This window comes from Zingiber officinale, chromosome 5B, assembly GCF_018446385.1.
Source record: "Zingiber officinale cultivar Zhangliang chromosome 5B, Zo_v1.1, whole genome shotgun sequence".
Taxonomy (NCBI): Eukaryota; Viridiplantae; Streptophyta; class Magnoliopsida; order Zingiberales; family Zingiberaceae; genus Zingiber; species Zingiber officinale.
The window spans coordinates 13,667,440-13,680,081 of NC_055995.1; positions in this window are offsets into that span (position 1 = coordinate 13,667,440).

Sequence of the window (12,642 nt, forward strand, 5' to 3'; positions counted from 1 at the left end):
AGCTATCAGTAGATTTAAGGATTAAAATCTATGGGGATAATTTGATTAAGCTTGAAGTGAAAATAAGCAGAAAGTTCAGAATTCTGTGTGAAGTGCTGCAAAAGTTGAAAGCTGTGCAAATTTGGAATGGCTGATACTGAGGTTGAAAAAAAAAACAAAAATCAGAATTCTGAATTCTGATTAACGAAGCTGAGTTACTTAATTTTCCTTCTGGACTTGTCAAGCTAAAATTTGTTTCTTTCTCTTGTTGACATTGATGTTGATGATGCATACTTGATAGACAATGGAATAATCCATCATTTGGAATTGGAAATGTAGGGAAAAACATCACAGAAATAAACTTGAAGAAATTGTTGTGTGCCAAATTTATGTTCCAAGATTCGATCAGTGAAGTCCACGAAAGAACATAGACTTTTCATTAATACTTGGTGTTCTTACCACTTTAAACCTTCCATGATTTAAAGCATGCAACCTGTTGTGAACTCTGAGATTATCCAGATTTCTATCAGAAATTATTTCTGGGCTAATAAATTCAAATTCAGGAACTGTTTGGTGCCAATTATTGATGCCATTTCTGATCTGCATGGTTTTAAATTCAAGAGCCAAACATTTCAGTGCTAAATGATGTTTGTTTCCAAGCTTACTCTTCATGAATCCGGCCAAGTACTGAAGAGTTGTTAAATTATGAAACTAAAACTGAAAAAAAAAAGATGACAGAAGATGGGAACTGCTCATTGTACAGTTCTGGTCTGTTGGAATAAAAGGAGGAAGAGAAAAGATTGAAGCAAGAGAAGGAAGATGGAGCAAATAAATGGTGTTTTCTAATTGTCCAAGTTTCCTACGGATTTAAACTTAAATCGACTCAATTTCTGAATCTGGAAAAACTAGAATTCAACAAATTGCAGATTCCTATTCTTTCAATTGTCGATTAATGTCTATCATCTTTATTTCTATCAAGATTCAAATGCTGGAATTCTGGGAATTGATTTCTGACCTTGGAATCACATTTCTGAAATTTAAGACTCAAATTCTGGACTTCTGAAAATGCTAGCTAGTGGCTGCAGAATTGTGAAGTATGCAGTGGGGATGTATCAGATGTTATTAGTTGTGTGCTAGGCTCCTTATTCAGCCCATGATCAATGAACAGATTAAGCCAGATGTGAATTTCAGAAATCATGAGAGATCAAAATGCAGGAAAGAAATGGTATCAAATTCGAAATCTGCAATCTGTGAATGTGTAACTGATTTCTTGGAGTCAAACTCTGCTAGATTCGTTTGATCTTTAAGATGGACTTAATTGTGTGCTAACTCTGGGTTGCTGAAATCAGAAATCAGAATTTCTCTTGAGGAAAGTTGTACAGTGAGTTGTGTAATGAAATTAAATTAGTAAGTGCTTGAAATTTCAGAGACAGGAACTTAAGTACTAAGTGAGAGTTTTGTATCAAAATTAAATCGAAACCAGGAAGCTAAATCTGAAGTGCTGATTTCCTAGTAATTCTGAGACTAGAATTGAAGAAGAATTGAAGAGTAGAAGTGCTGGAGCTGGAAATCAGAACCTGCAACCTAAATCTGGTTCAGAATTGATGTTTCTGAAATCAAATTCGGCAATGCTGAATTTATACAGTAGACAAACTCTGAGAAATTGTGAGTGCAGATTTTCAGATTTGAATCATGAATTTGAATTCATGAGTTTAATCTCCTGCTACTTTGGTTGAATCCTGGTTGATTCTAAATAGATTGCACTTGAACTACAAATCCAGAAGCTATAGTTGAAAGGAGAGGTTTAGATGAAGTTTTGTAATGGGAAACAACAAATGGAATTCTCTCTAATTTCTGAAATTTCATATTGTTTCAATCCTGAAATTGAAACTTCTGTACTAAAGGGTCCTATATCCAGCAAGTTGAAGTTGTGGAGATGTGAATTGATTTTAAATGTTGTGTGCCAATATATGGATGCATGTTCCTTATCAGTAGGAAGTTTAGGTATGACACTTGAGTTCTTGGTGTCATTTGGTGTTCACTTCTTTTCAAGATTGTTATGATGCAACACATGAAATTTTAGTGACTGTGATTCTTGAAACTGTACAACTATATTAGCACAGAATTGTCAAATTTCCATTTCCATACCAATCCGGTTGTGAACCAATTGAGATACAAATCAAATTCAAGAAGATTAGTTTTGGAATTTGTTAAGCAGATTTTTTGTTGCAAATTTTTGAATGTGGAATTTAATCTGTTGAATTCAAATCACAGATGGAATCATTTTCCATATAATCAAGAAATAGCTACAAGATTTTTAGACAAGAAATCTTATACCAAATAGGGAAACATTGCTGAAAGCTGAAACTGAATCAAAACTGCAGTTTGGTCTTGGACTGGTATTGCAGTAACAGGGAAGAAAAAAAATCAGGCTGAATGTTTTGTGCCATTGTAGTAAAGAGGTTAAGTCTACTGCAGGTCAAGTTCAGAAAAGGGAAAAGGAAAGAAACGATAGTGAGAGCAGAATTCTGGAATCAAATGCAAACTGATTGGTGTCAAACTTTGTTCCTTTGTTTACATTGTATGCTTCAAACTGAATTCACTCTAAGTATTCATTGCTGATACTTAATTCAGCAAATTGAAGTTGGTTGCATTTTTGGAATATGGAGAAATGGTTACTGCAGAAAACAGAGAGGGATTCTGAAAATTGTTGAATGCCAAATGTTTTGTGCAAATGATTCTCTGTAACATAATCTGTTGCATAAATCAAATTCAAGTTCAATGTCTGTTTTGCAATGCTATTTGATGTTATTTACTCAAAAGCAAGGATAGAATGCAGTTTGATTTGTTTCAATTGTGTGCAAAGAATTTTATCAGCATGCTTCGGATCATAGAGGAATTTGAGTGAAGATTTTGAATTTCAAAAAGGTTGAGGAGCTACAAGTGCAAAAGCTGTTCAAATCAACTTGATGCATTTGAATTTCTTGTGTTACATCTGATGGAAATGATGAAGTGGATTTAACTACTTTTTTAAGTGTTGATGTTGATCTACTCAGCATTGCTCTGCTTAGCATTTGTTCTGCTCAGTATTACCTGCTGGAATAGATTTCTGAAACTGAGAGCTAGATGCAGGGATAGAAATGAACAAAGTGCAGAATTGAATTATAGATAGTATCAAAACTGTTCAAGACCAGCTACTTTCTTTGAATCCTGAATTCTATAACCTGAAGTATATCAGTGAGGTTTTGAAACTGAAAGTGCATAAATGAAATTTATTTACACTGGAACCGGAGGTATCTCAATCCAATGAGTTCCTGCTTATTGAAATCTGATTTCAGAAATTTATGAAGTGCTGTAATGTCATGGTGCAAACTTTTAAATCCAGTTGATGATCAGAAACAAGGAGAATTCAATTTCATATTAGTGCAGTGCTAAATGATGTTGTTTCCAAGCTCAAATCTTCATGTCTAGCTAGGACATTGATTTAGAAGATGGTTGTTGTTTGACAGGGAAGAAATGTCTGGTGTTTGAATCTGCAGAAGAGTAATAGAATTAAACATGCAGAATAGAAATGGAAAAGCGGTGGTTTAAGTGTGTTAAGAATTATAAGCATTGTGTTTTTATTGCCCGAGACGGTCAATGTTTTAAGTGTGGGGGAGAGATCTCTTCTCCATAAGGTAATTCAGGATTGTTTTAAGTTTCTAAATGAAGTGGAATTGAAGTGGAAAATAGTGAAAAACAGAAAAAAAAATTGGCACATCAAAAGAGTATCAAAGGTGAAGGAAGAGTATCAAGATTCTTTGTTTGCCATCAAATTGAAGGGGAGGTTAGCTTGATATGTTGAATTGTTAAAAACAAATGGTATTCATCTCTTTTTACATCAAAATGGTCAACTCATCAAGTATATTCCTCCAATACTCTCATTCTCTCATTTTCTTCATTAAATACTTTTCTTTTGCCTATTTCATCCACTTTCATTGTTCTTTTTGCTTCCATTTCAATTCTTCTTGATAAATCCTTTTGATTCATGTATGCTATGTTTATAGTGGTGGAGAATTAGAAAATAAGCAAGCTTATGGTAGTGAAATGTTGTGAGTTGCATTGAGTGAGCTCCACTTATACATATTTTTGAGTGGGAGAGACAGAATAGGTAATCCCTTGTGAGATTGCAATTTGCTTAATTTTTCAAGTGGATTGAAACTACCATACCTACTGATTATTGTTTGGATTGTATTCATGATTGTTAGTGATCTTTAGATGGTCTTAGTTAAATTCTTTTTACTATCTTTTAGATATTGCTAGGGAATTTTCTATGGAGATGATTTTGAGTTTTCTTTACTTTCACGGGACGTTCAAGGCTAAGTGTGGGGGATTTGATAACCATGATTTTACTGCATTATTTTGATTCATATATGCATGGTTTTGATGTTAGTTTCATAGTTTAAATCATGGTTACATTACATTTTTGTGCATTGCATAGATTTTGGACTTAATTGCAAATCATATTATTTTTGGTGTTATTTGATGCTAATATTTGATTCTTATTTTGTAGGCATCAAAGGATCTTAGAATTGGATCTATTTGGACCGGAATTGGGCTCGAATCGGAGTTCAAAAGACAAGATCAAGCTTTGGGTCGATTTGGGCCGTTTATCAAGAATAGGACAGATCTGGACCATCCGTTGAAGATCTAGCCGATCCAACCTAATGGGGAGAAGATATGAGCCATTGATGAAGATCCAGAAGTTTTGATCCAGACCTGAGTTCATCTAGCCATTGATCCAGCCAAATTAATCTGGGCCGTTCAATGAAGACTGGGTCGATCTGGGCCATCCAGTGATGATCTGATCGATCCGACCTAAGGGAGGGTAGATCCAGACTCTAGATCAAGATCAGTACCTTCGGATCGGATTTTGGGCAAGCTTTTACCGTTGATTTAGCTCCAAATTGCTCCTAGCCGTCCGTTCAAATCTGAGATCTGTTTAAAACAGAGAAGCTACAGTGCCCAGCTTCTTCGTCGATCCCCTTCACGCAGCTCAGTCCCGGCGCGTGTCTTCCAGTGGATTTCGGCCCCGATTCTTTCTCCAATCGATCTTCTCAAGCTTCTACCTCGGTGATAATCTCTACGGCAGCTCATCCCTATCATCTGGAGCCTCCGGTGGGTGTTTCTTCCGGCGAATTTTGCATTTCTGTTCTTCTCTATTCCAGCGCCGATTTGGAGGTGGTCTTCCAATCGGCGACTCCGATTCCCATCAGAGACGCTTGGAGGTGGTCCGCCGGCGTTCCTGAGCTTCATCCGATGCCCATCCGCAATCCACAGTGCTCATTCCGATCCAGAGTTTCAGATTTGCAAATTTCTAGCATTTTCGGCACTTGAGTGGGTTCCGGGTTGTTCTTAGCTCGCCGGGGGTGGTCCGTCGGTGTTCTTGAGCAATCCTGGAACTGATACGCTGTAGAGAGTCTCCACTGAGGTCCAGAGTTGGGTGGTCTCAACTTTGGCACTCTTGTGTGACGGCTTGAGTGTGAAGTTTGATGAGATTGATTGTGAGATTGGATTGGTTAGGGTTTAGTTCACTTTTATTATTGTTTTGTAACTTAGAACAGATTACTTTTATGTTTTGTTATATTTTTATGCAAGTAGTTAGCAATTCTTTCCTTGTTAAAGCTTAGTTTAATTTTAATTTGTTGCTTGGTTAAGTGTTTAGAGTTTAAATTCAAGCTAGGGCTTTAATTGGTGTTGCAGATCAGATTTATTTGCTTCTTGTATTTCATTCCTTAGTTTAAGTGTGTCAATAATTTAATCTCAATGTAGGAGTGACAATGCGTTAAGGTTTGATTATTGGCACATAGGTAGGTTTTAGTTATGCTTTAGATTAATTTCTTTACTGCTGTGTTTTCCTTTGTAGATTTATATTCAAAGCTTTAAAACCCCCAACTCCATTTTTATATCGAAAACCCCAAAAATAGGAATAAAAATACAATCCTAAATTACATTCTACCGTTGGTTCCTCGGATCGATCTTGGGCTCGTTACTACAACATTATTGTTTAATTAAGGGGTTCAGTGAATACACATTGTTAATTTGATAAGCCTATTTGTGACATTTAAAATAGATTTTAGGCATTATCAAGGGGTTACTTACTTCCTGCGCTAAGTTTTCTTACAATCCGATCGCTAGGTTTCCGGAGAAGAAGATCTCCTCAGTGATTCTCTTACGTCTAAGCGTTCTCCTCGCGGAGGGGAGCGTCCTCGTGCCAGAGTTGTCGCCGGAAGGTGCTCCTACGACCCTAGGGATGGAACCTTAGGTTTCTTGAGGTTGGCGTGCCGAGAAGGTCTGGGAGAAGAGAGAGGGCGGCGTGTGAGGGTGAGGGTGAGGGTGAGGAAAGTTGTCGATCAAATAATAAATCCCCACTTAACTTCCCTATTTATATTAAGTGATTAATACGACCCAACTAAATTATAAATATAATTTCACTCCTCTTCTTTTAGCACACCCCTACTGGGGCCCCCTAGTTACTAAGGTCATCTATAAATCGTAGGGTCTATGTTACGCTCCGCAAGTGTACGGAAATGTCGCAAGTAATATAAAAGATTATCGTATCCACAGGGACTGGAATAAGCACTAGAAATGTCTCAATGCGAATTAGCTAAACAACTATCCAATCGTTTCAAAAGCAATGTAAAGGTAAACAAATCTAATATTAGAGATCAACAAACAAGAGTTTAGTGTTTTGGGTTATGATAAAGGGAGATTCTAGGAGTTTCGGTTTCTTTGTAAGATTTCTTGAGTGTAAATGGTTCACCAATTCTTATTCCTCAATTGCCAAACATGTAGAAAGTTGCTGGTTCCCTCTTGCAATAGACAACCGGCTAAGGACTGAGAAATGTATCTAAATAGGATTAATTAGACATGAACCTACGTTGTCCTTACACAGAAGCGCACCTATTACTATGCCTTCCTCGGATATCAACATAGAAGCCCACAACTTATTAATCTATAAAGATACAAGAAGCTAATCATAGAATCCATCCTACTCTCTTGAATATTCCTATTTCCTCTTCAAGATTATCTCTCAAACGTCCTTACATGGGCTTGCACCTGTCACGTGGATCCCTCGGATGATCGAGTGAGAGTTTATCCTTACCAAGTCCATAAGAAATCCAAACAATCAATCAAGAATGAGAATTAAGCACAAACCACCATCAATCATTCAAGATCTAATTGATACAAGCAAGATAATGTCATTGAAACAAGAAAATGGCAAATCCATAAGAGATTACATCAATCCATCATACAAATACTCCCTTAATCCTAGAATACAAGATCTACTCCATGAATCGAGGAAGAAAACCCGAAAGAATAGAGATTACAAGCATTCCTTGAATCCCCAATCCAAGAAAACAAGAAAAGGGGAAAAGAGAAAACTTATCTACAAAGAAGCTTCGTCTTCGGATCCAATCCACGCTCCGGAGTCGAAATCGTCGAGATCTCCCTAAGAATCGCCCAGAAATCCTCCCAAGAATGGGAGGAAACCACCAAATCTTGCTTTCTCCCAAAGGGGGAGAGATCCCCTTTCAATTCATGAAGAAGGGTTTAAATAGAGGAGGGATTCGGGCGCCACACGGCCCCGTGACACGGCCGTGTGAGATTCACACGGCCATGTCCAGTTCCCTCTCTGCCAAACCTGCACGGCCGTGTGACTCCACACGGCCAGAACCCTTCTGCTCTCTGGAAATGCTACACGGCCGTGTGGTGCACACGGCCACAGCCTGCTTGGTCTCTGGAAGTCTCACACGGCCGTGTAGATCCACACGGCCATGTAAGGCTTCTGCTCTGGTTGGCTTCAAATCTTGACACGGCCGTGCGAGGTTCACACGGCCATGTCATCTTCCTCTTCTGTTGGTGCCAAACTCCACACGGCCCGAGCTCCATCCCAGTGCATGGCCGTGTGAGGTACACGGCCTGGTGCTTTCTCCCTTTGTTTCCTCCAAGGCTTGCCCAAAGATGTAAATTCTTCACCAAATCGACTCCTGCGTACAGTAAATGCACAAAAAGCAGATCTCCGAACCAAAAGAGTAAATATGCTAAAAGGAAAGCTGGAAGTATACAAATGCATAGATCAAGCATGCTCAAAGTATGTAAATGTGCGTAAAAACATGCATAAAAGAGTATATAATCTACGCACATCACACCCCCAGACTTAAACCTTTGCTTGTCCTCAAGCAAAATGCTGCAGTCTAAATTCATATGTTCTACAACACATTCATAAAACCCAGTGCACTTTCCTAACTCTATCAAAAAGTTTCATTAACAAGCTTGATCATGGAAACAAGTAAAGTATGGTTCAAGCATAAGAATCTTGTGCGCAGTGTAAAAGTAACTCAACACCCTTCAAGTTTCAATCCATGTCCTAGTCAAGTCGTCATCAAATTTGAATTCCTAATGTTTCCAGTGAAAGACAAGTAACCAGTGATAGGCACTTACTTACCATTCACTTGGTTCATATTTCTCAACTAACCCAAGGTCTCAAAGGTGTGCTCAATCTTAAGGGAAACTAAGCAGTCATTTCCCCAGTAACCTAACTCGGTCTCAAAGGGGTGACTTGCTAGATTCCACTCATGACAACTGTTTTTTATATCCCTTATTGTTCATTTTTTCATTTTTTTTTATAAGTGTTTGCATTGTGCAAAACTTATTCACAAATGTACTTTTAGCACACATGTTGGGATATTTTGATTTTTCCAAATGAGCTTTAATGATTTGAGCCTCATCCAGTAACCAAAATGAAAGTTGAGAAATCACCATGGAAACCAAGTACTAAGAAAACAAGATGAATCATGACTATTTCAATGACATCAACTATTCAAGCATCAAGCACAAGTGTAGTGAAGATAAAATCCTTAAGGTTGAACCAAAACTAAAACTCATCACCATAAGATTCTTAGCTTGTTTCATGCTACCCAAGATAGAAAAAAGAACTACACAAAGTTTACGAGTAGCATCATGCGAACATCATAAATCGAGACAATAATCGTGCTAACATTTCACTTGAATCCAAGAAAGCATATAAGTGAAGATTTGATGTTCTCAAAATTTTTTTACCATGATTATTTCAAAAACAAGCAAAATAAAGCAACAAGCAATGAAAATAAGAACCAACATGAAAAACTAATCAAAAACTAAAAACTGAAAACCAAACTAAACAATACATGACACCCCCCCAGACTTAAACTTTTCATCGTCCCGATGAAATCAATATGGTGGAGGAGGTGGAAGATCAGGAAAATCAGGGAAGGAAGATGCAAAATCGTTAACAAACCATTTAACTTCGTTTCTGAAAAAATTATGATATTCAAACAATTTATCAATATCATCCTGCACAAATCTCATACAACCTCTAAGATCTTCATGAAATTCCATTTTAGCCCTATAAGCATTCATCATTTTAGAAATCTTATCACACAATTCTCTTTCGCTCTTGAAACAATCTTGTAGCTTTTTAAATAGTTCCTCCTCCATAGGCTTCTTATCTTCAAGAAATTCATTAGTTGAATCTAAATCACTATGAATATTCTTTAAAGCATAATTAAGTTCTTGAAACATAAAACTATGAATCTCTTGGTTACCCTTAGAAACATTTTTTTGAGTAAAAGTTGACAAGGCTCTAGATTGTTGCCTAGCTAACTTTAAACACCAATTCTCTTTATTATGAATTGTAGTAAAATCATGATTGGGCAATTTTAAAGGGAAACCATTTTTAATGACTAAACTAAATCCATGCTCTTCATGCTTAATCATTTTCATTGCTAAACATGAATTGAAATCCAACGTACAAAAACTCTCCACCACCTCTAACTCACTCAAATCACATCCTAATACTAAGGCCAATTGAGTAAGTAATCCCCCCAAAATAATAGGTGTGGTAGAATTTGATTTCCCTAATTTTGCCAAATGTCTAAGAAAGAAATAACCAGAATTAATTGGAACATTTTCGACCATTGCCCACAAACAATACAAGTCTACAAGTCTTACCGATCTTTCTTTGTCCTCCCTTCCAAATATAGTGTTTTTCATGACCAAATAAGCATATTTAAAAATAGGATTGATAATTTGGCAAACTCTGGAATTATGAGGATCAAATAACGGTTGTTCAGAAATTTGTTGCCAAAAATGTGAATTCTCAAATTGGGGCAAAATCACACACACATCATTCTTTGGCAACTCATAACAAGTATTAAAATCTCCCAACGTCCATTCATAATTTTCATTAAACAACCGGAATTTACACTTCCCCCCTCCTTGAACATTGTCAACTTCTATTGAGCTTAAAAATTCAAGAACAATTCTAGGATAAGTAGGATATCTCATGTTCACTAAACCACTCCATCCTATCCTTTCAAATAGCCAAACTAAATCATCCTTAAACCCCAAAGTTTCTAAAGTTTCAACATCAAGAAACCTAGTGCCTAAAAGAGGTCGTTTACATAAAGATGAATATCTATACCGTTGCTCATCACTAGAGAAAACAATACCAAAGTCATTAGAAATACCTTTAAAGCAAACATTCCTCTCCTTTCTTGCAACCACCTTCTCCTTCCCTTTTCTTGTGGCCGAAGTCTCCTCAATCACATTTTCCATGGAAGAAAATCTAATCTCCTAAAGAAGAATGAGAAGGAAAAATTAGAGGAAGTAATTCAATCCTTCAGAAATGGGGAGATAGGGAAAAGGGGCAAGCGGCGGTACACGGCCGTGTGCCGCCCCCACCCCGTGCCCTAATTCCTTAAGAAGATGTGGATCAGGCCGTGTAATATCACACGGCCATGATCATTTCTCATCGCACGGCCGTGTCTGGGACACGGCCCCCTTCCCTTTCTTCTCTGGATTCCAGTCACGGGCCGTGTCGGAGACACGGCCTAAACATCTTCTTTCACGGGTTTCTTCGCACGGCCGTGTCGGGGACACGACCTATTCATCTTTCTCCTCGGGATTCTTTACACGGGCCGTGTAAATCCACACGGCCTCCCCCTCTTCCTTCTCTGGATTCTTAGCACGGCCGTGTCTGGGACACGGCCCCTTCACTTCCCTTCCCTGCAACCTTTGCCTGGCCGTGTGTGGAACACGGCCGGGCTTTGTTTTGCATCTAATCCTGAAAACAAAAATCAAAAACGAGTAAAAACCAACAAAATGAATTTATACTAGCTAAAAGAATTCAATCTGGAGGGCGAGGTTCAAAAAAATACAACCTTTGTACCTCTTCTATCTTCGTGCCATGAATATATTTTTTCAGTCGTTGACCATTTACCTTAATTATCCCAAAATCTTTGTTCTAAATATCTACAGCTCCAAAAGGATAAACCTTCTTTACCTCATATGGACCCGTCCACCTTGACTTAAGCTTCCCAGGAAAAAGTTTTAATTTTGAATTGAACAACAAAACCAAATCTCCCACATTAAAGTCTTTACGAAGAATGTGTTGATCGTGCCATTTCTTTGTCCTTTCTTTGTAAGATTTAGCATGCTCATATGCATCCATCCTTAATTCATCAAGTTCGTTCAACTGAAGCTTCCTTTTCTCCCCTGCTTCTTTTAAATCCATATTCAAATTTGCAATTGCCCAATAAGCCTTATGTTCTAGTTCAACTAGAAGATGGCAAGGCTTACCATAAACTAATCGAAATGGGGTCATCCCTATAGGAGTTTTATAAGCAGTTCGATATGCCCATAAAGCATCATCTAGTTTCAACGCCCAATCCTTCCTTGAAGTAGATACAGTCTTTTCCAATATGGACTTAATTTCTCGGTTAGATATCTCAGCTTGCCCATTAGTCTGAGGATGATAAGGCGTTGCTACTTTATGCTTCACTCCATATCTTCTAAGTAAGTTTTCAAACTGTTTCTCTATAAAATGTGATCCTCCATCACTAATGACTGCCTTTGGCACCCCAAATCTTGGAAAGATAATACTCCTAAATAGTTTGATAACTATTTTCGCATCGCACGTAGGAGATGTCACAGCTTCTACCCATTTGGACACATAATCTACTGCCACAAGAATATACCTATTCCCATATGAAAGAGGGAAAGGTCCCATGAAATCAATTCCCCAAACATCAAATAACTCAACCTCAAGAATGTAATTTAACATCGTTTCATTTCTTCTAGTTATATTCCCAGTTCTCTGACATTGGTCACAGGATTGAACAAACAACTTAGCATCCTTGAATAAGGTTGGCCAATAAAATCCTGCTTGAAGAATCTTCGTAATCATTTTTGAACTACCCAGATGTCCTCCATAGGACGAAGAATGGCAATGAAACAAGATATCTCTAACCTCTTCTTCAGGTATACATCTTCGATAAATCACATCATTGCATTTCTTGTACAGGAGAGGTTCATCCCAAACATAATTCTTAACTTCTGAAAAAAACTTTTTCCTTTGTTGATGAGAAAAATCCGGAGGTAACACTCCACTAGCAAGGAAATTCACAAAATCTGCATACCAAGGAATTTTCACACTTGATAAGGCTAGTAAGTGTTCATCCGGGAATATGTCATCAATAGGCAAATCAACATCTACCTCATTTTCTGACTTTTGAGATATTCTAGACAAATGATCCGCTACTACATTTTCATCTCCTTTCTTATCCCTAATCTCAAGGTTGA